The sequence below is a fragment of the Phyllostomus hastatus genome, unplaced genomic scaffold (genome assembly GCF_019186645.2).
Source record: "Phyllostomus hastatus isolate PE091 unplaced genomic scaffold, TTU_PhHast_1.1 phas_scaffold_182, whole genome shotgun sequence".
NCBI lineage: Eukaryota > Metazoa > Chordata > Mammalia > Chiroptera > Phyllostomidae > Phyllostomus > Phyllostomus hastatus.
The window spans coordinates 5,051,938-5,074,256 of NW_025334013.1; positions in this window are offsets into that span (position 1 = coordinate 5,051,938).

Consider the following 22,319-nt stretch of genomic DNA (forward strand, 5'->3'; position numbering starts at 1 on the left):
CAGAGAGGTTAAGTTACTTGCAGCAAATCCGTAGCACGATGCCACTTCAAACCCTCATCTCTTTGAATCCAAAGGCCCTTGTGAGGAGTGATGGCCAGCCAGGGCTTTTGGAGCCAGCCCCCAGAGTGGAAGTTCCCGGCCCCTCATTCATTCCCTCACGGGTGGGTGTTTCTGAGTGGCTGCTCTACGCCAGGCACTGGCTGAGCGACTGTGGCAACCTGGCCTCAGCTTTGTCCTATTCAGCAGGGCTGGAGGTCTGTATTAACAGTATATTTGGAGAGCTTTCTACCGTCCCCAGGTTCTCTGAGGGTTGCCCTCAGCCCAGGGGCTGCTCGTCCAGGATGTGGGGGAACAGCCTCCTCCAGGGAGCATCCAAGCTCCGGTGTTTCAGGAAACGTCTGACCTGCCAGGCTTCCATGTGGCTGATCAGTTAGCGCTGAGGCAGGGGGGCCCGGAGGGGAGGTTTCCCGTCAGCCCAGCTTTTGTCTCTCACATGAGCCCGAGACAGACAAACCACAACCACAGACTCGACCAGCTGTGGAAGCACCGAACAGGAAACCCAGAACATCTGGTGCTCCACTTCCTCTGCAGGCTGTGCGAGTCTGGGTGTGTGTGTGTGTGTGTGTGTGTGTGTGTGTCCGCCGGCTCGCACGTCTGTTTTCGCTCCCACCGCCGTTCAGTGGGACGAGCGTGCAGACAGGGTTGGAAACCACAGGCCTTGTGGTGACAGGGCAGCCAGACACCCGTTTCCCAGCCTTTGCAGCGCCTCGTCCTCCTCGGTGACCCAGCCGCTGACCCCATCTCATGGGCCGTCCTCCGACACCCAGCCCATATTTAGCTTCACGTCACCACGCACTTGGAGAAAGGGATTTTTTTTTTCCTCCTTTTGAATTTGGGTGGTTTTAGAGGAGGTTGTTTGCGGATGAGGTGGGAGGGCTCTGCTTAAATATAATGTGGCCTTGGCACACAGACCCACAAAAAGCAGCGTCCGGATGAAAGCTGTTTTTAAAACAATTTGAGGAGGATCTGCTGATGACCTCTGAGGCTGCGTGCTGGTCAGGGGGGCTGTATTCCCACTCGTGGCGTTATCCTGTGTGGGGGCCCGGGACAGACAAGGACTGAGAAGGGAAAAAATGTCAGGAAGGGGAAAGAAAAGGCTCCTCGAACCGTGGCATGAGGTTTAACTCTCGTATCAGCCACCTCGATGAGGTGGGCATCATTCTGCCCATTTTTATGAATCATGAAATTGAGACGCAAAGAGGGTTCATAATTCACCCGAGATCACTAGCATGGAAGGGGTAGAGCCGAGGTTCAAAATCAAATCTGACTCCTAGAAGAATGCGAGACCCTATTGCGAGACTTCATTTTTTCAATGAAGAGTAATCATCTAAATGGTGCCTAGCACAGTCCTTTGATGCATGCTTCTTGGATTAATGAAATAAGCTATCATTGATGGCAGAACCGTGATCATCATTGCACTCCCAGGTCTCGTAGGTTTCAGGGCAGTGACAATTCATTTACCTGGAGGTCATTTACTTAGCCAGGCTGACTGGATCCTGGCTAAACATAGGAAAGCAGGCAGAAAGAACCACAAGCAGTCAACATCAGTCACGAGTCCTTAAAAGTTAAAGTACTTGACTTAGAGAACTCAGGCCCTCAGTAGCAATCTGGTTACCTTCACTTTACCAATAGAGCAAAAAACTGGGTTGCTGATCTTATACGCATGTGTTGAGGAAGGAGATAATAGGATGGAGGAAATCTGCTAGCAACAGCAATTTGGGGACTCGGCTGGCATTTTCAGACGGGCAGGTGCATTACGGATGCAACGAGGAATGGACCAGAACAGGTAAGAAACTAACGACACAAAGTGAGTGAAGAGTCTGATTCTCGGACATCTGCCCTCAAGGTTGCACCCAGAAAGCCAGACGGAACTGTACCATCTCCGAAGAAGTCTCTTGCTAAGACTGAAGGCGCGAGAGCGAGGGCTGGCAGGTAATTGCGCACGCTCAGGACTTGGTGTTTAAACGCCACACACGCGCCAACCTGAGGTGACACATGCGCAATGCCCAAGGCCGTGCTCGTTTTCATACCTGCCAGCCCGCGGAGCCCTCCCAGCAGAGTCCTCTAGACCGAGCCAAGACTGACGTCACTCGAGCGCCGCGGGGAGTGACGTCATCCTAGTGCGCCTCCCCCGCGGTGCGGAAACCCGGAGCTGGGGCAGGCAAAGGCGTTGTTGTGGAGACCAGGCGCCGAGCCCCGCCCCCGAGACGGAATTGGAGGAGAGCTGGTCAGCTGACACTGTTGAGGTTCCGGAAGCGCGCGAAAGCCCCTGTGGACTGCTCTCCGCGTGGGGTCCCCTGACATCCCGGACGCCCTCGTGCTGTCCTGGCTGGCGGTTCCCAGAAACCCCCAAAGATAGAGTCAGAGCCCAAAATTCAATTTGAGGAGTGTCTGGAACTAAGATATTAAATATCGGAAGTGCACCTGGTCCAAGAAAGGTAAAATTTCAAACTGTTGTTCTAGGTCCGACTCCTCCTAGGGCAGGACGCCCCAGTGAGGCTTAAATTTATTGCTTCTCTGTGCAAAACCTTCCAAAGACTCCTCCCTCAGGGTAAAAGACAAAAGTTTTATCATGGCCAGGAATGCCTTGCACCACCAGTGCTGAAACCCAATGAGCCTCTCTTCCGATTTTGACTCCCTCCCCTCACTCCAGCCAACTAAGCCCTTTGCCAGGCTTGTGCCTCTGGGACACTGAACTTGCTTTTGCCCCTGCAAGGAACTTGTCCTCAAATATCCCCAGGGCACCCTCCCTGCCCTCCTAGGCCTGGCTCAAACTTGCCTTACTCAAAAAGGCCTTCTCCAACCTCTTGACTTTAAAATACAAATCTGACTCCCTGGTGCCACGTTCCCATTGGGCTCCTGTGCATTTGTCACCTTCTAGTATACAGTGTAATTTATTTCTTTATCTCATTTGATGTCTTTTCTCCATATGAGGGCAGCAGTTTAGTCTCTTGTCATTGCTGTATCCCCAATGCCTGGATAGAAGCTGGCACGTGATAGGTGCTCAGTATCCGTTGAATGAATGGATGGGTTTCAAAACTGGAGGGTTAAGTAGCGCTTTCGGGGTTTGGGTTCCAGTCCCCCTTTGTCACTTAGCTGCTTTGTGACCTTTAGGAAGTTTAACCTTTCTGAGCCTCAATGTCCTCATTTTTAGTATCAGTGAAATAATATTTCTGCCTTTCATTCAGCAACGTGAAACACCGCCCCGTATGACCAGCAGACACTGTGCTGGTTGCTGGAGACATAATGGAGAATCAAATGCTCGTGTTTCCTCACTCCCCTGCAGTCTGTGTCCTGAGGAAGGGTTACCGACAATAGCCATATAGTATCCAAATAAACGATTATACACGAATCATGATAAGTGTATAGGACACTTAAGTGTACACATAAGGACACATAAGGACACATAAGTGTAGAGGACAAGCAATTAGTGTGGATGGGGGAAGGGGTGGGAAAGAACTCTCTTGAGGCGATGACTTCTCTCTTTTTTTACAAAAAAAAAAGGATTATGAGAGAGGGGGAAGGGAGGGAGAAAGAGAGGGAAAGAAACATCAATGTGAGAGAGAAACATGGATTGGTTGCCTCTCGTATGACCCCATTAGGGGACCTAGCCTGCAACCCAGGTATGTGCCCTGACTGGGAATTGAACTAGCAACCCTGAAGTTCACAGGATGACACTCAATCCACTGAGCTACGCCAGCCAGGGCTGATTTCTTAATTCTATTAGTCAGCTTAGGCAGCCACAAAAAATGGAACAGGTTAGGTGGCTTAAACAATAGAAATTTATTTTCTCACAGTCCTAGAGGGAAGTCCAAGATCAAGGTGACTGCCAGTTTGGTTTCTCCTGAGGCCCCTCTCCTGGACTTGCAGGTGACCACCTTCTCACTAAGTGCTCACCTGGTCTTTCCTGCGTGCACTTGCACCCCTGGCGTCTCTCTGGACCTCATAATCTCCCCTTGTAAGGACACCTGTCAGATTGGATGAGAAGCCACACTAACGGCACCATTTTAACAGAATTACCTCGTTAAAAGCCCTATCTTCCGCCACAGTCACATTCTGAGGTGCTGGGGGTTAGGACTTCAACATACGAATGGGGGAGAAGAAAGCACAGTTCATCTCATTGCATTCATTAAGGTCCAAATGATGCACAGGACAGAGAGATGGGATGAGGGGGATCTCCCAGACAAAGGGAAGAATACGTGTGGAAACCCTGTGACCAGAAGGACTGTGACAAGTTGGAAGAAAGGACAGGCTCATGGGGGCTGAGCTCAGAGTGAGGGGTCTCGGTAGGAGATTCCTTGGGCGTCATGGGGAGCAGCCTGTGCAGGGCTGTGGCGGCCACCTAGGTCTGTTGGCGGTGTGATGAGTTGTCTCGGGAAAAGATTACGCCAACCACAGACAGGGTGGGCGGGGGCTGCTCCCAGCCCCAGGGCTGTGTGCTAGTGAGGACTGGCTGGGAGACTGTGTGTGAGTGGCTTACAGGCAGGGCTCAGCAAGGGGTTAACTACGAGTATTTTATTTTATTTTATTTTATTTTATTTATTTTTAGAGAAAGGGGAAGGGAGGGAGAGAAACATCAATGTGGGAGAGAAACAGTTGCCTCTCACACATCCCCAGCTGGGAACCTGGCCCACGACCCAGGCATGTGCCCTGACCAGGAATCGAATGGGGGACCTTTCGGTTTACAGGGCGATGCCCACCCCACTGAGCCACACCAGTCAGGGCAACGCTGGGTACTTTCAGTGATGCCCACGGCACACAGTTGATGGGAAGACCGAGTGAAAAGGAGGCCAGGAAGGGACTTTGCAAGCTGAAGCAGTGAGCTAGTGCAAGAACTCAGCAAGGACGAGCATTCCAAAGTCTGCATCTCTGCATCTGGGGGTGCTGGATGTAGTTTAAGCAGATGTGATTCATGAGCAAAACTGAAAGCTTTAGATGAGATTAATGCAGATGAGAAAAGATGGAGACAGGGCCGTGGGGCGCTACCCAGACTCCGGGCACTGAGACGCGGTAGAACCAACCTAGTGAGAAGGAGCGCTCGTCTTTATTCCTTTTCTTCAGGTCCAGCTAGAAGCTTCCCCGTGGCTTACCTTCGGGGACCTGATACACTGCAGGTATGCCTACCAGATGTGGGGTGAAGCGGGGTGGCCCTCTCCCACAGGCTCTCGGGAAGGGTTGTGTCGGGCAGTGGGAAGTCTTCCCATTTCGTTCCCAGAACCCGGGGTCAGGAAGTGGAACCCGGGGTGACCTCCCACTCGCCTTCAACCTGAGTGGCGGTGACTCTGCCCTCCGATGACTGAATGCAGCCAAGACTCGTCGCCTCTCTTCGTTGGAAGGAACCGGGGTGAATATTCCATCCCAGTGGCTGACGAACGACCACTGTCCTCTTTGACACCCCGGACGGAGGGCCAGCTGCCAGTGATCGGGAACGTGCAAGGCACCTGTTCTCACTTTGGACAGAACTGATTGTTAGAATTTGCTTTGTCCTATTTGGCCACATCTATCTCTTGTAAGTCCTGGTCTGGCCTTCCTAATCCCTGCTCTTTACGGCGCCGAGTCTTTGACCGCGGCTGGAGGGTACCCTCCTGAGGCCTCCAGGTCTCCTGCTCCGGAGTGAACACGCGGCTCCACAAGTGTCATTTTCTTAACAGTGCTTTGTGACTGTCCTTGTACACGAACCTTTGCATGCTCATCTTTGGATACATTTCTATAAATTAAACCGCCGGGATAAATGGTACATTTTATAGCTCTTGCTATATATTTCCAGATTACCCTCCAGAAAGGGAAATTTTGTGTATACGCCCACCGTGGTTTACAAGAGAGCCTATTTCCCCACGCCCTAGCCACCAAATGTGGGGAATTTCTGTTCTTTTAATCATTGCCAATCTGATAGGGGAAAATAATTATCTCATGTTTGCTTTAATTTGCATTTCTTTGATTATGGGCGAGGTTGGACGTGTTTTCCAACTATATCCTATACTTTTGCAATCAACTTTTGGAGCCACATGCAGGACCTTACATGTATTCCAATTAAATTTATCTTGTTGGAGTCCGCCAGTCATTCTTTCCTGTTGAGATCACTTGGATCCCGACTCTGTCATTCCAGCACACTGGCCTTCCCTCCCAGTCTCGTGTTATTTGCACAGTTGATAAGCAGTTATCTTTGGCTGTATCCACGTTGTTGATAGAATGTTGAAGAGTGGGGGGGCCAAGGGCAGGACCGCGTGGCATGCCATTAGAAAGCGCCTTGGGACGCCACTGTCCCATCTGCTGTTGACCTTCCACCTCACCATGCAGTGGGTGGAGCCCTGGCCCCGGACGCAGAGCCAAGCGTGGATTCCGGCCTTGACACTAATTAGCTCCGTGGCCTTGAGCAAGTGGTACCGCCTTTCACATGCAGGTGCCGCATTCACTGCTCTGTTCGTAAGGATTTTGTGGGAAACCCTCCACCCATTGCCCAAAGGCATCTCACTATGAAAAAGGCAGGTTCCCTTGACGTGTAATCTAGTGGAAGACATTCCTTTGATAATCACTATTGACCTTAATAATCATCCTTTCTAAATACTGATCAATCATTCATGTAATTTTTGGCTCCAGAACTTGCCCATTATCGAAACTGAGTTCATTGGCCTTAAGGTCATCCAATTCATATATATATATATATATATATATATTTCTTTTTTTTTAATTAAGGACATTTACCTCAATTCCCCACGACTCCTTGAAGTACCCTGAGACCTGTGCTGTGCTCGGTGCTCTCTGCCAAAGCACGTCAGTCCTGCCACCCTGGTTCGGTTGGCTTTCGTGTCACAAACAGACAAGTCACTGGGCTCGCCCCCTCAGCCTGGCACGGACAGAGGGCCTGGGTGTCAGGGGCTGGTTAACGAACAGCTGTGGCAGTGCGAAGGGGAGCAGGGTGAACTGCCTGGTTTAAGGGAAAAGGACATCTTTGTGAGGCGACAAGTGCCAGCTGCCCTCGTCCCCAGCTGAAGAAACAGTCCCCGTGCGCCTGTGACACGAACATCCAGTAGCTCGTCTCCACGCGTAATGAAGGACATAAACGCCAGCAGAGTCATCCTCGGAACGGTGACACATGATGGCACCTGTCTTTGAGTTACTTCACTAGCAAAACTCAGACAAGATGATTCTGAGAAAGAAACACTAAGCGTTAACCCCGAGTGACAGATATCCAGAAACTAAAAAAGAAGTTAGGTGACTGATTTCAGTGACACCGTGAATCAGTCGTGACTGAGTCACCTGGATTTTTGTCTGCATGCCCGGAATGTAGCTGCTGATTCACACCCCGTGAACACAGCGCTGAATCGTGCACAGTTGTGACCGCCCGCGCTCGTGCAGGCCAGCGATGGCCAGAGCAGCTGTCCTAAAGGCTGATGTCGGCCCTTCTCTGGGGCAGGCGCTGCCCTGAGCGCGCCATGTAAATGAACCACGGACGCCGCACGGCTGGTGCCCCTGTCGGGTCGGTGCTGCTTACACTCGGTGTTCAGACGTGATGAGATAGAGGCACAGAAGAGAGTCTGAGAGACCGGCCCCAGGTCACTCATCATGTCAGTGGCGGGGAGAGCTGGGGTTGGAACCCGGGACTCTGGCCCCGCAGCTTAGTTCTGCTGCCTTACAAGTCAATGAGGATAAGAAAGGACCAACAGCTGTTGGGAAGTGCTTCTCCCAAAATGGTGAGACTGCATTGCGAACAGTGGTCTCGGGGACTACGGAGTAAACAGACCAGCTCCTTCGCCTCCCAAATGGAAAAGAAGGAGCTGCAAGCGCGGGAGAAAAGGGAAGTCAAGGGCACGAACGGCCCGTGACCTCGGTGCACAGCCTCTGGGTGGTGCGCGTGTGCGGCCTGTGCAAGCCGACAGTGAGTGAGTGTGCCCACGACGTGGAACACAAACACCGGGACCAAGATTACAGCCGAGCCCGGATCATGGGACAGACCCTGCTCTCCAGCCCCGTCTTCCAACAACAGTTTTCCAAAGCCAAGTGCGGTAACTGCTGGCGCACGGCACGCTCCAGGCTCGGCCAGGACTGAGCGCCAGTCAACGGGTTCCCAATATTGTCTTCCAGTTGCTAGACTACGCTGCTTTCCAGTACATTATCTGGAGTATGAAAACTAAAATGTAAGTAAAGCATTTTTCATACAAATAATGTCAACCGCAACAAGGCAATTGGCTTCTGATTGAGTTGGCAAGGAAAGGTAATGAACTCATTCCGATTGACATATTTAGAGTTTCTCTTGCCAAATCCAATTGGCAGCTTCATAATTATGGAAACGTCCATGTTATTTCCACTCCACCAGGGCTAGGCCCGCTGGTGTCTGATTCAATGTTTACTTCATGAATGAGGTCAGTTCCCAGCACAGCTGGGGTTTCGGTGAAGGAATCCGAGCTGCTGGTCAGCACACAGCGTCCCCACTCGGCTCTGACCAGGGTCATCAGGCTCCCGGGGCAGCCCTTGCACTGTTCGCCCAGGTGAGCCAGGGCCTCCGGCCCTCCCTGGGGCCCGGGGCGTCTCGGGCCCTGCTCTCCCCTCCCTGCAGAGGCAGATGGGGGGCCGGGCTGCAGCCTGGCACGGTGAGGCCACGTGCGTCCGAGCTACCCACGGCCTGACAGCGCTCACTCCCCAGCCTGCCCCCTGCTCTTGCAGCCCCTCACCCCTCAGGAGCTTCAGAACTGCCCGGAAATGGGGTGGGTTGGTTGGTTTTTCAATCATTCCAGGATGGCTCCACTCGTGTGGTGGGAAAAGGACTCAGGGTGCCTTGGGAGCCACCTCCAAAGGTAACTGTCCCACAGGCCGGCGTGTCCTCCGGGCCGGCTCCCCACACTGGTGAACGCAAACCCAGAGCTCGCAAGGACTCAGAACACTCCTTCTTGAGAATGCAGAGCGATGAAGCGATGCTCTCTAAGCTCAGGGAAGTTGCTGGGAAAACTGCTGAGGGCAGAAAGGGAAGGTGGCTCCCCACAGCAGTGACAGGGCTCAGCTCCAAGTGACTAGAAGTGGCAAGGGGCTCAGCTGTCACGGACCTGTTCACCTGCGCCCCGAGCTGCTGCAGGAGGACGCCGGCCCTGGACGGCATGTGGTTGAAGCCCCAAGCGGCCCTGGGGGCGAGCTCTTCATCTCAATGCGATCCAGTCATCGGGAGCGCAGAGATGGCACTTCGGTTTGGATCCCCAACTAATTGTGGGCCACACACACCTGACGACCCTGGTAGGGGTGAGTCTGGAGGTGGAGGTGGTTAAGAACTGGATGCAAAGGCAGATTCAAGGAGAAAGCACCCTCTTCCTCCAAGTCCACCAGGCGGAGCGTGTCCCAAGAGCCACGTTCTCGCCCCTAACAGAGTGAGGAGCCCTATGGCTGCTGACACCAACGTGAGACTAGAACAGCAGGGGGGTGGGGGGGCGCGGGGGTTGGACACCACCCCAGTGCACAGCGGGGAGCTCTCTTCCTTCGATCTGAACAGGGGTCATTCTAGGGTGAAGATCCACTCCCTCTTATCTAAAGGGTGGGTGTGGCCGCCACAGCGTTCAGGGCCTCTCTCCCGACGCGACGGCCGGCACTCTGTCTGCAGGGTCCGCACAGCCCACTCACTCGAGGGCAGCTCGGGGCACCGCTCTCACGCGCCTCCTCGAGGGCACAGCCCACCTCAGGCCCAGGACGCTGAGCCGCCTCCCTGCCCCCATGACCCCAGTACCGGGGCCCGGCCGTCCGTCCCACAGCCTGTTCCCTGCACCGCTGCCGCAGTCACACCATCTTGTCATCGCATGGCCGTTCCCCTTGAGTTCGCTTCTGGAAGTTTTTGAAGATGGGACCCTCAACCGAGTTCACTCCTCCACGCTCGCTGGCCTCATTGCCCACTCTCTCGGCCCACTCGGCGGCTGATGCTTGAACGCACCAGACAATCCCCCGCCTTGGGCCTCGGCACACACTGTCCCCTCCACCTGCAACGTGCAGCTCACCCCCACGGCACCCTCTCCCCCTTTAGGTCTTCCTCACGTGCCCGGTAAGCAGTGAGAGCTTCCCTGACGTGCCTGAGAAGCGGCAGATCCTTCCACACGTGTGCCCCGTTCCTTGTCTGATTCCCCCCCACCCCGAGCTCACATCCCCTGGAGAACAGCACACACTGCTTGTTCCTTCCTTGTCTGCCTCGCCCAGGGGAATGCCGGCTCCAGGAGGCCAGGGAATCCTGACGCCCGCTCCCCGCCCCAGCCCCACGCCCAGGGCATGCTGGATGTATCCATGCCGCAAGGCTCGTGCAGCGGCCGCTGCGTGTGGGTCACTAGTCCAGGCACCAGCTGTTTTTGCAAAAGTTTCTCCGGCGACCGAGGAATTCAGTGCCCACTAAGGCACTAAGTTCTTTAAGCTCCAGGAAACTGTGTCTGTCGACTCCTCGGAGGGATCGGAGGACTTAGACGAATGCTGTGCCTGTCCCTCCACCTCACAGCCCCTTTGACTCTGTGTACCCCGCATTCCCAACAGACACAGGAAAGTGGGGCCACAGCAAGACAGAGCCTTCCATGACTTAGGAGCACAGGTGTTCCCTCCACCAGGGCCAGCGGGCCCTGGCTTTTTATGAGCTCCCGGGGGAAACGCAGCTGACGTGTTGTCGCTCTCCCCGGCTGCGAGTGGAGCTGTGTCACTGGTAGAGCTGTGGGCGAGGCAGCTGCGCAGGCAGGCGGCCATTCCCCGGGCTTTCCAGAGAACTCGGGCGCGAGAGCCTTGGGAACAGGGACGATGCCTGCAGCCAGCAGCCCGCAGCCTGACTGGAAAGTCTGTGTAAGGGACACCTGGGGGACGCAGAGCCTCCGTGGCCGCCTCCACCCGACTGGAGCCCTGCATCTCTCAGCCCAGCACGGGTGCTCACCAACCCCCTGCCCCAGAGACATGCCAGCCAGCCAGCCAGCCAGCCCCCACCCCGCATCTTTATAATTTGAAAGCTTAGTGGTTACTCCTAACAAATCAGAACTGCTCTGCTTTCATCTAGTTTGAAAAGCCTTTTGTGAGACGGGGAGTGACCCACCAGTAACCTCTCTATTCCTGTCTGAAGGGAAAATATTTCCAGATCAGAGACCGCAGTCGGCAGCACCAAGACCGGGCCTATATGAATGCCTGATTATGCGTCCGAAACCCCCGTCCACTAGCCCCGCGCGCCGGTCCCGTTTCAGAAACGAACCGGGAGCAGAGCGAGGGAACTGCGAATCAAGAGGTTTATTATTTTCCCCCATTAAGTAGTTTGAAAGCGAAGTTTCCACATTTTTCGGGGTTTGATGTCATAAAATTCCCATGTATGACTGCATTTTGAAAAACAGAGTCATTGTGTGTGTGTGTGCGTGTGCGTGTGTGTGTGTGTGTGTGTTGGAATGTGAGAGGTTTCGCGTGGAACTTAGAAAATAAACTCCTAAGCTTGGAATTTGAGATGCGCAGACGGAGCGGGCCACCGGCTGCAGCCTCTGCTCCAGCGGACTCACGTGATGTTGACACGGTCCCGGAACTGTCTGGGAGTCAAATGTTAGTCTTCCGAAAGTCCCCGGGGCCCTCCAAGGGCGGTGTAAGCAGGCTTCTATTTAAAACGTTCACACCTGCTCCTTGACCCTTTCTTGTTTTCCAAAGGGCACCCCTCCTCCCCTCGGAGCCTTTTGCACCTTCCCCTTTCCGTGTGTCCGTCTGCTTCGACCCAGCCTGCCGGCACGAAGGGGAAGACACATACATGGGGCTGGGAAGGAGTGGTCTTTCACCTTCGCAGCTGAAACACCGCTGGGGACTCAGGGGCAGAGAGGGGCCCAGAGGTGGGGAAGAAGGGTCGTTTCCCTGTCTGCGTGTTTAAGAGAAGGTGAAGCCAGACCCTCAGTGTCTGATGCCTTTGCAGACTGCACCAGGAAGGCCCTTGGAGATCCCCGGGTCCTGGGGAGCCGTATCTAAATGAGCTCCAGACCTGTCGACACCGAGGTGTTGGTGGGGAAGGGAGAGAGAGAGAGAGGGAGGGAGGGAGGATTTAGGAGGGGGATGAGAGAGACTGGCCACGGGGAGATGGAAGGATGTGCCGAGAAAGCAATCTAAGCAAGAAGAAGAAGACGGTGTCAGGAACCGAGCCAGTAGCTTCCATTGTCGTCCAGGCCCAGAATCGTCTGCGCCTGAACCATGGAGTGAGCCGTGGTGGGGCTCAGGTGCTCAGGTACCGGGGTTTCAGACAGTGGGTGTCAGCCCTCTGCTTCCCCAGTCGTGTGAAACCTCTCCGTTCTGACTCTCACAGCTTCCTCCTACCGCTCTTCCTCCTCCTCCTCTTCCTCCCGGGCACAGCCGTTGTCAGAGGGACAGGAGCAGCTCGGAGGGGCGGCGCAGGGACAGAGGTGCCCTGGAACCTGGCCCGCGGCGGCGGCCGGCCCCGAACAAGGCAGCACTTGTGTGCAGAAGCGGTTCGAGTTTGCTTCACAGATACAGGGATGTCGGACAGAGAGGAACAGAGAAATTCCAGAGATTTTTCCCGTGCAAGTGGATATTTCCTCTGAGGGTTTCTAGACTAAATAAGACTGCTCTGTCGAAGGGACGGTGCACGCCGCTGACCAGGCGGCGTTCCGTGCACGCGGCTGAGCGCAGGGAGCCTGCAGGGAGACGGGGACAGGGGCGGAGGCGGGCGAAGCTGCCCGAATAAATGCCTTTTCTGCAAGAAGAGGGGTGCCGCCCCCCCCCAACCTGCCAGGGCGTCCATTTCAAATACGGAGGGAGGGTTTGTTGGCAGACCTTGGGAATGAAATGGGCTGGACTTCCGACAGTAAATAGACCTGGGCCTCTCGTGAACTATGTTCATATATATTCTAAATAGACTTTATTAGAGCGGTGTTAGGTTCGCAGCAAAATTAAGGGGACAGCACAGGGACTTCCCATCTACCCCCTGCCCCCCCCACACACATACACAGCCCCCCCCACTGTGAACATCCCCACCACCAGGGACACGCGTCACAGGCAGCGAGCCGACACTGGCACAGCGTCCTCACCCGCATTCCGCGTGCATCAGGCTCACTCTCGGTGTGGTGCGTTCTGGGGGCTTTCGGTGAGTGTGCGATAGCGTGTGCCCACCTTTGCCGCGCCACGCAGAGCCGTTCCACTCCCTGAAAACTCCCCCCTCCTTCCCCCGCCGCCTGGCAGCCAGAGGTGCTTCACCGTGTCCGTCCCTTTGCCTGTTCCAGGACACCACACACGAGAGTCGAAATCACGCGGCACGCAGCCTCTCCAGGTCGGCTTCTGGTACATTCAAGGGCCCCCCATCTTTGTAGGGCTTCGCAGCTTTCATTGCGGCGCTAAATAATATCCCATCGCCTGGATGCAGCCATTTATCTGTACAGGGCGGGGCAAAAGTAGGTTTACAGCTGTGACTGCGGAAGTTTATTCTTGTATTATGTATTTAATGATTGTGCTGTTTTCTATACAAACACCTGTAAACCTACTTTTGTCCCACCCTGTACGCTTAAGAAACCAGGGTTTTTAATAGGATGATGTAATTTATTGATGAATAGTATTATAATACCATCTATAAGACAAAAGCAATACTTGACTTAAAAATAGAACAATCTCTGTCATGAGTGCTAGATATGAAGACTATTATCCTTCTGGTTGTAATGAGGAAACTGAGGCACAAAGCGAACCTGACAGGAAGTCAGTGTGGGGAGACCCATTAACAAAAAAGGAGAGTCTAGAAACCCAGCTGTTCGATTGAACGTAGATACGGCATGATGTACTGGCTCACGTTGGTAACGTTTGAAGCTTGCACATGGCGGCAGCCGGGGGGGGGGGGGGCAGACACTTAGTCCCAGCCCCTGAGGTTGCCCAGCGAAGGGACTTCTTAAAGCACACCCCTGGCCTCTCCCCCTCCCCCCTTCCACTTCCTCCTCTCCCCCTTTCCTCTCCCTAGAGAGGAAGAGCCACTCTCCCAGCTGGGTGGTGGGGCGGGGCTGGGCATGCTCAGAGGATCCTGCCCCCGCCCCGCCCCCCCTGCGATGGCCTGGCTACCCAGACCGCACTAGCCCACGTCTCCACCCCCCAACCCGCGAGCACACCACTTTGAATTCAGGAGCGCAGCATGAGCGAGCCCACTCAGCCACACACCTCAGCCACGTCCTACAAACAGCTTTATGATAATAACGATGCTGACACCCCAAACTCCATTTTCTCCGATCCCTGCGTCTGCTTGGTGACCCCGATTTAAGCGGGAAGGACATCCCCTCCCACACCTGATACTGTCATCATCAATAGCTTTTTTTTTTTGGCAGGGAGGTCTTCCAGGAAAGCTTTTTTTCATTGTTACCGACTTTATCGGGGTGACATTGGTTGATAAAATTATATAGGTTTCAGGGGCACATCTTCAGGTTTAAGGTAGTGTTCATCCCCCCAAGTCAAGTCAGCTGCCGTCACCATTTACCCCGCTTTGCCCTTTCCTGCCCCCACCCCCTCCTTTCCCTCCGGTCATCACCCTACTGTCCTCTGTGCCTATGAGGGGTTCTTTCTTTGCTTAATCCCTTCACCTTTTGCACCCCGTCCCCCAAGGCCCCGCCCCTCTGGGATCTGTCAGTCTGTTCCACCTGCCCACGCCTCGGGTTCTATTTTTGTTCGTCAGTTTCTTTTGTTCATTAGAGTCCACATACAAGTGAGACAGATCACAGGGTACATGTCCTTCTCTGACTGGCTTATTTCACTTAATATAATGCTGTCCAGGTCCATCCGTGCTGTTACAAAAGGTAAGAGTTCCTTCTTTTTTACGGCCGAGTAGTATTCCATTGTGTAAACGTACCGTAGCTCTTTTATCCACTCACCTACTGATGGGCACTGGGGCTGCTTCCAGATCTCGGTGATTGTAAATAATGCTGCAGTGAACATAGGGGTGCACATAGTCTTTCAAATTCGTGTTTCAGGTTTCTTTGGATATATTCCCAGAAGTGGAATCACTGGGTCATAAGGCAGTGCGATTTTTAATTATTTGAGGAAATCCCATACTGCTTTCCACAGCGGCTGCACCAGTCTGCATTCCCACCGACAGTGCACTAGGGTTCCCTTTCCTCACAGCCTCGCCAGCACTTGGTGATTATTGATTTGCCGATAATAGCCATTCTCGCAGGCATGAGGTGATATCTCATTGTGGTTTTAATTTGCATTTCTCTGATGGTTCATGACACTGAGCATCTTTTCCTGTGCCTGTTGGCCATCTGTACGTCCCCTTTGGAAAACTGTCTATTCAGGTCCTTTGCCCATTTTTAAATTGGATTGTCTGTGTTTTTCATGTTGAGTTCTTTATAAATTTTGAATATTAACCCTTTATCAGATGTATCTATGGCAAATACGTTCTACTATTCAGTGGATTTTTTCATTTTGTTGATGGTTTCCTTGGCTGTGCAAAAACTTTTCAGTTTATTGTAGTCCCGTTTGTTTATGTTTTCCTTTATTTCCTTTGCCTGAGGCGATATGTCCAAAAACTATTACTAAGAGAAATTTTCAGATTTTACTGCCTATGTTTTCTTCTAGGAGTTTTGTGCTTTCGGTCTGACAGTTAAGTGTCTGACCCATGTTGAGTTGTTCTGCTGTGTGGTGTACGAAGGTGGTCTCGTTTCATTCCTGTTCGCACACACCTGCCCAGGTTTCCCACCACCATTTATTGAATAGACCGTCTTTACCCCGTTGTCTGTTTTCGTCTCCTTTGTCAAATGCTAACTGACCGCAGAGGGGTGGGCCTATTTCTGGGCTCTCTCTTCTGTCCCACTGAGCTGTGTGTCTGTTTTGGTGCCAGTTCCAGGCTGTTTTCGTTACTGTGTTTGTAAAAGGCTCTCGTCACATCTCGGCCAGATCCTTCCGTCACTGAGCCCGGTGATTTCGGAGCTGGTTTAGGCCTGAAGGACAAGATGTCGTGAACTGAAGTGGTAACTTACATTACAAGCATTCACCTTGTGGACTGAGCACGGGCTGTGAACCAGGCATCACAGGTTTGATTCCCAGTCAGGGCATATACATGGGTTGCAAGCCATGGCCCCCAGCAACTGCACATTGATGTTTCTCTCTCTCTCTCTCTTTCTCCCACCCTTCCCTCTCTAAAAATAAATAAATAAAATCTTTAAAAAAAAAAAGCATTCACCTGGCCTGAAAGTGTAGCCAGCCTACTTTCAGGAAGTCATTTGATTCCCTTCGAGAAATCTGATGGAAAAACTAACTTTAGACCAGGAATTCAGCTATGTATAGCTGATATAGCAATTCTATCTAGAAAGGTCTACATACAACCAACTACAAACCGAATGTCCCACAAAAGAAAAACAGATATTAAGGCTATTTTATTTTTTTTTATCAGAAGTTGCAAAAATCTTCCTCTTCCGTCCTGTGGTTTGATTCTCGTTTTCACGCCTGGAGGCCCGTCCCAGTGCACGTAGGACACCTGGCGACATCTGAATTTCCTCGAGCCAAGGTTGAAATGCCACCAAGACTTGTAACATGGAGCCCTGGCTGGCGTAGGTCAGTGGATTGAGCTCGGGCTGCGAACCAAAGTGTCACAGGTTTGATTCCCAGTCAGGGCACATGCCTGGGTTGCAGGCCATGACCCCCAGCAACCACACATTGATGTTTCTCTCTCTCTCTATCTTCCTCCCTTCCCTCTCTAAAAAATAAATAAATAAAATCTTAAAAGAAAAAGACTTGTAACATGGGCAACAATAGCAAAAAAAAAAAAAAAAGAGCCATAATGATTACGTATCTCGCCGCATAGGGACTACACAAAAATTGGGATGAGCCCCTTGAGAACAGAACCTGCTTTGTGTATGTGTAGCATCTGAGCAGCACAGTAGCATGAGGAGGAGGAGGAGAGCAAAGACAGGGAAGGTTTTCCCGAGCACAGTCGCCATCTTGGTTGAGGTGGGCGCTCAGCAGGACACACATGACCCATCTGGCACCGTGACTAGCCCATGGGTGCTTCCAGCCCCTTCTCTTGTGCCCCCCTCCACACAGTCTGGGGGGGGGGCGTCAGCTGTGCCTGGCCGAGCCCTGTCGAAGCACACATGCAGGTATGTCCTCTGGAGCCCCTCTGGAAGGTTTGGCTCGTCTTCTGTAAGAGACACACAGAACTGGCCATGCCCCTTCCCCTCCTTCCTGCCTTGATGGTGGGTGTGATTTCCGGAGCGGCAGCAGCCACTGATGACCATGAGGAGACCAACCCACCCTTTAATCCCCAGCCGCCGGTAGCCTAGTGCGTGAAGGCTATTCCAGCTGCCAACCTTCTCTCCCCTGGGGGTAACTACGGCAACAGCAGGACCTTGGAACTGCCTGGAACCTCCTTAAACCAAAGAAGACAAACTGTGCTATTAAAACGAACTTCTGGCCTACTACCCTCAGCAGATACAAATGGAACAAGATGTTTAAAATTAGTCTGTTTCAATTCTGGCGAAGGTCCCGAGACAGAGAACAAACAAACCGGTAGGTGCCGACTACTGCCATGTTCCAAAGTGGGGCACCAGACCCGGTCAAAGAGCTGTCTGAGAACTCGCAGCCCCAACCCCAACCCCCACGGGTGGGAGGCGGGCAAGGCCAAGAGGGAGAGACTGGACATGAGACGGCTTCCTTAAAGAGAGCTGTCGGAGCTGCCGGCCCTTCCCACACGCACACCTCACCTCTACCACGGATGAGAGGAAGGGCATGTAAGGACTTTGGGGAGGCCACTCGGAGACGTGACGTGCATACCTAGGAGCCTGGGCACCACCGAATCGCTGCCTGTCACGTGCCCGAGAAATCTTAGGAGCAAGAAGCCCAGCCCCGGCTGGGGTGGCCCGGTCGGTTGGGCTTCACCAGGCAAACAGGAAGATCACCGGTTCAGTCGCTGGTCAGGGCACGTGCCCGGGTCACAGGTTGCGTCCTCTGTTGGACCACTGCAAGGGGCAACCAATCGATGTTTCTCTTACACATAGATTCCTCTCCCTCTCTTTCTCCCTCCCTTCCCTGCTCTCTCTCTCTCTCTCTCTCTCTCTCTCTCTAAACGAAGTAGGAGAAGGAGAAGAGGAAATCTGCAAGTCAGACAAGGGGAGGCGGCTGTGGAGTTGGTACAGAGTCTCACCCCCTGGTGTTTTCCCAGTGACCAGATATGGGCCGTGGGCAAGAGCGGTCCCCCACGGCTGCCAGGAGAGAGGGGCCAAGCACAGATGCTAAGGCACCAGCTAAAGATGTCCTCCTTCCCCCCAGGGAACCCCAACTTAGCCAGCCCCTAGCTCCAGGGGAGTCTCTAAGGAACCCCAAAACCCCTCCCAGGAGAAAAAGTCAGCTTTAAGTATTTTCTTCAGCCAGAGGAAGCACAGGCTGGTTACAGGAGTGCCCACCTACCACTTCACCCCGGGAGGACCTGAGGCCGCCCAGTGAGCAGGGCAGGGTGGCGGGGGGTGGGTAGCCAGGAAACGTGGGGAAACTGAGAGTGAGGGTTAATTTTATGTGTCAGCGTGACTGGGCCAGGGGGTGCCTAGACATTGGGCCAAACTTTATTCTGGGGTGTCCGTGGGGGTGTTCTGAACCGGAGTGGCATTCGCGTCAGTAGACGGAGTAAAGCTGATGGTCCGCCAAGAGGAGCAGGCCTCATCCAGCCCGCGGCAGGCCTGCATGGAACGGAAGGCTGAGTGAGAAAGAAGCCTCTCGGCCTGAGTGTCTTCAAGCTGGGACCTCGGTCTCCGGCCTTTGGACCCGGACTCGGGCTGAAACTCACACCCTTGGTTCTCCCGGGTCTCCTGCTGGCCGGCTGCACGTCTTGGCCTTCTCCGCCTCCACCGTCTCTGCAGGCCGGTTCTTTACAGTAACTATGGCTGTAATGCTATCGGTTCTGTTCCTCTGGAAAATCCAGACACAGAGGATGCTTCCGGAAGGGTCCCTCCCCCGTTTTCCACCGCAGGCTTCTGGCTGGGAGCAGCCCGGCTGGGTGGGGAGAAATGTAACTTCAATGCACCCCGTAGACTCGAAGCGACTGGAGGACGCGTCGTCCAGCGGCGCTGGATGGTCACAGGGCTGCCGGAGACCCCACCAGGGGCCTGGGCAGAAAGCAGCCCCCGGGGAGCATGGAGCCGGCCCTGGACAGTGAGCACGTGTCTCTCCGGCGCACCCGCAAACCCCGCCCGCGCCACCCCGGTTTCCCAAGCACAGTGTGCGCTGCCTGCAGCCAGGTCCCTTCTCCCAAACACTAAGCTCCTTCTTTCCTCCTTGGAAATCTGTGCCGGCTCCAGAGAGCACAGTCCTGTGGGGAACGCGGGCCTTCGGTGTGTTAAGCACAAAAGTAGCTTCCAGGAGCATAGAATTACACGAGTCCTTTTCAAACGCGTATGGAACGCAGCTCCCCTCAAAGCCATGTCCGTTCCCATCCTGCAGGAATCCTGCCGGCACCGGGAGGCTGGCCTCGCACTGAGGTCCAAGCTGCGCCTCGGTCTCAGCCAGTGAGAGGCGCGCTGGGTCTCTGCACCAGACAGCGTGTTGAAAACCAGCAGACCAGGAGAAGCTGACCTTGACCCATCTCTGCCGAATTCCCAGGAATACTGTGGGGGTTTCCCGCCCACGTGGGAGCCTCACCAGCCTGCGCCTGGAGGTGCACGAAGAGAGAGGTTGGGCAATTTCTGCTTCTTCGCTCCCACCGCCCTCATCTCGCTGTTGTTCACTCTTTCCAAGTCCTCGGGCCCCGGTGCCAAGACCGGCTGGGTCCAGCCAGGCTATTTATAGTGCTGGTACAGGACCGGGCAGCTAGTGGGAGCAGATGTTTTCTGATACGGGGAAAGGAAGCTATTTATACTGGGAGCTGGATGAAAAGGAGTCGGAGGAGAGGCTGCAGCCATAGTTGATGTCGCTGCCCTCCCGATGCTGGAGGAAGTTCTGCAGATCCCCGGGTGAAAACATCCTCACCCTCTCTGCCTGGACAGTTCCGCTCAGCAGACGCTGACTGAGTGTCAGCCGGCGGGGGCGGGGCACTGAGGTGAAGAGGACGAGGGCCCCTGGGTGTTCCGTTCCCCAGGGGAGACCTCGTGACCACAAGTCGTGCTGCCCCTGGCCGCCTGCTGAGAGTGCCGTGTGGGGGCGCCCACACGGTGGACGTGGGGGAGGCTGCTGGGCCTGGGGGTTGTGTGGGGCTGGGGGACGGGGTTGGGGGGAGGAGTGGTCACCAGGGCCACAGAAGCCAGTGAGCGCCAACCTGGCTTGGACCAGTGGCGGGAAAGGTCCACCCTGAGACATTCTGGGAACATCCAGGAATCGGATGTGGCCTGAGGCCGGGCAGGTGCTTCCTGAGGATTTCGGAGGAAAAGGCTGGCCGGTGAGCTGGGACCAGGCTATGAAGGGTCATTGTCCAAGATCAGGACTATGCGGACTTGGCCTTCAGGCAGGAGGAGCCGGCGAAGCTTTCTAAGAAGGGAAGCAAAGCGATCGTTATTCCAGCCCCATGGAAACGGCGGGTCCGTGAGCAAACTGCTCCTGCAGCTCCCGTGGCCCAGGGCACCGCGCCGGCGCCGGGGCAGGCCCACGCCCTCCCGAGCTTTCTTCCCATCCTGCTCGTCCTGGCCCCTGATGGCCCCGCTGACCAGTCCCTGCCTTGTCCCCCGCTCTCATCTGTCTGTCCCTCCATGCCCTCCTCAGCATCAGCCCAGCCCAGCTCAGCATTCATTCCTCTGACTTGAAAACCAAGGAAGAAGAAGAACAAAAGACACTTCTGTGCATTCTCCGGAAGGTTTGGGAGATGGAGCAGGTTTACAAGGCACACAACTTAAGACTGAGCGTTAGCCTTCTCCTTGTTCTTAGACGGCCTAAAGCCGTCTCTGCCGGCCCCAGCCCTGCCTTCACCCCACTTCCTGCCTCGCTCCGCCCCTCCAGGCTCTTCTCGAATGCTCTCTGCTCCTGAATGCCTGTCCTGTTAGGATGCAGAACTGTGTAAGTCATTTGGGAGGTTGGTTTGGGTTTGGGTCTCCTTTCCTTCGAACCCTGAGGGCCTCTCCCCTCTCACCCCTTAGCTGGGTGTTTTCCTAAACAGAGGCCTTTTGTTGCCTGAGAGGAGCACTGGTTCTGGAAGGAAGAAGGTCACCTGTCCCGCAGCACAGCATTATGGAGCAGCCACGTGACAGAGTTTATACCCAGAGCCAAAAGGGATGAGAAAAATTAGTACCATCTTAGGGCAAACCCCAGAGAAGGACAGAGCCTTCATTCGGCCCACGGAAACTTCTCCTAGGTTCACCGGTGCCCTTTCTTATAAAACGCTGTTTTAGCAAGAACCCCTCCCCCGGTATCCGATGGGGTTCTTCGTCTTCCACCATCTCCCAGGGGGATGCCTGAGCACCCCGCCTGCCTTTGTTGAGAACCCCCAACCCCCGATGCTTTCCCTTAGCAGTTTTCCAACCCCTGGCCCCACCCCGCACCGCTGCATGGAGGGTTGAGTCCAGCCTGCCCCCCTCCCTTCAGGACCGGATCTGAGCAGCCCTCCCCCTGCCACCACACCCCCTTGAGTGAAGCCTGCCTTACCCTCTTCGCCAAGTGCCACCGTGTCACTCTCTCTGCGACAGGGGAGCAAACAGGCTGAACCCCGAGGGCGGCGCCATGGGCTTCCGTCTCTTGGTTCGCGGGCGGCGAGGCCGTGGGCAGAGGGAGAGAGATGGACTGTGCCTGCGGGCTGGGGGCAGACGAGGCGGGATCAAGCTCTTCCAGACGAGCTCGGAAGGGGAGGATCAGCACTCCCAGGCCACGAACTGCGTTTGAGAGATGGAGCTGGTGGACGTGAGCAAGGAAGGCCTCGCTGGTTAAGCTGTGGGGGCACAGCGGGGTGGAGGGTGCCACCTCCTAAAATACTTAAAATTTAAGTATTTCAGGAGGAAGAGAGGGAAGCTGAGCCGCACCCCCCCCCACCCCCAGGCTGAGCTTGTGCTCAGAACCGTGACCGAGGAGACACCACCAGCCGCAGCGCCAAGGCCGGGCAGGGGAGGGCGCTCTGGGCCCACGGGCCTGGGCCACCCTCAGCAGGGAGGGAGCTCTCCACAGGCGGCCACAGCCACCCCAGCCTTGAGTGGCTGCCATGTTCTCAGTGGGCCTCGTCTTCCTCCGGGGACCGGGAACTGGTGGAGAAGTCCTACTGTGTTCCTGACACTCGACGTTTGGTTCAAATCTGGGTTTCTTCTAGGACTACTTCAAAGGCTTCAGTGTGAGTCCAGACTGTCCCCTCCCCCTTGCAGAGTTCTGTCCTGGGTCATCGGTTCGGCTTTGCCAGGGGCTGGCGGGGGAAGCCG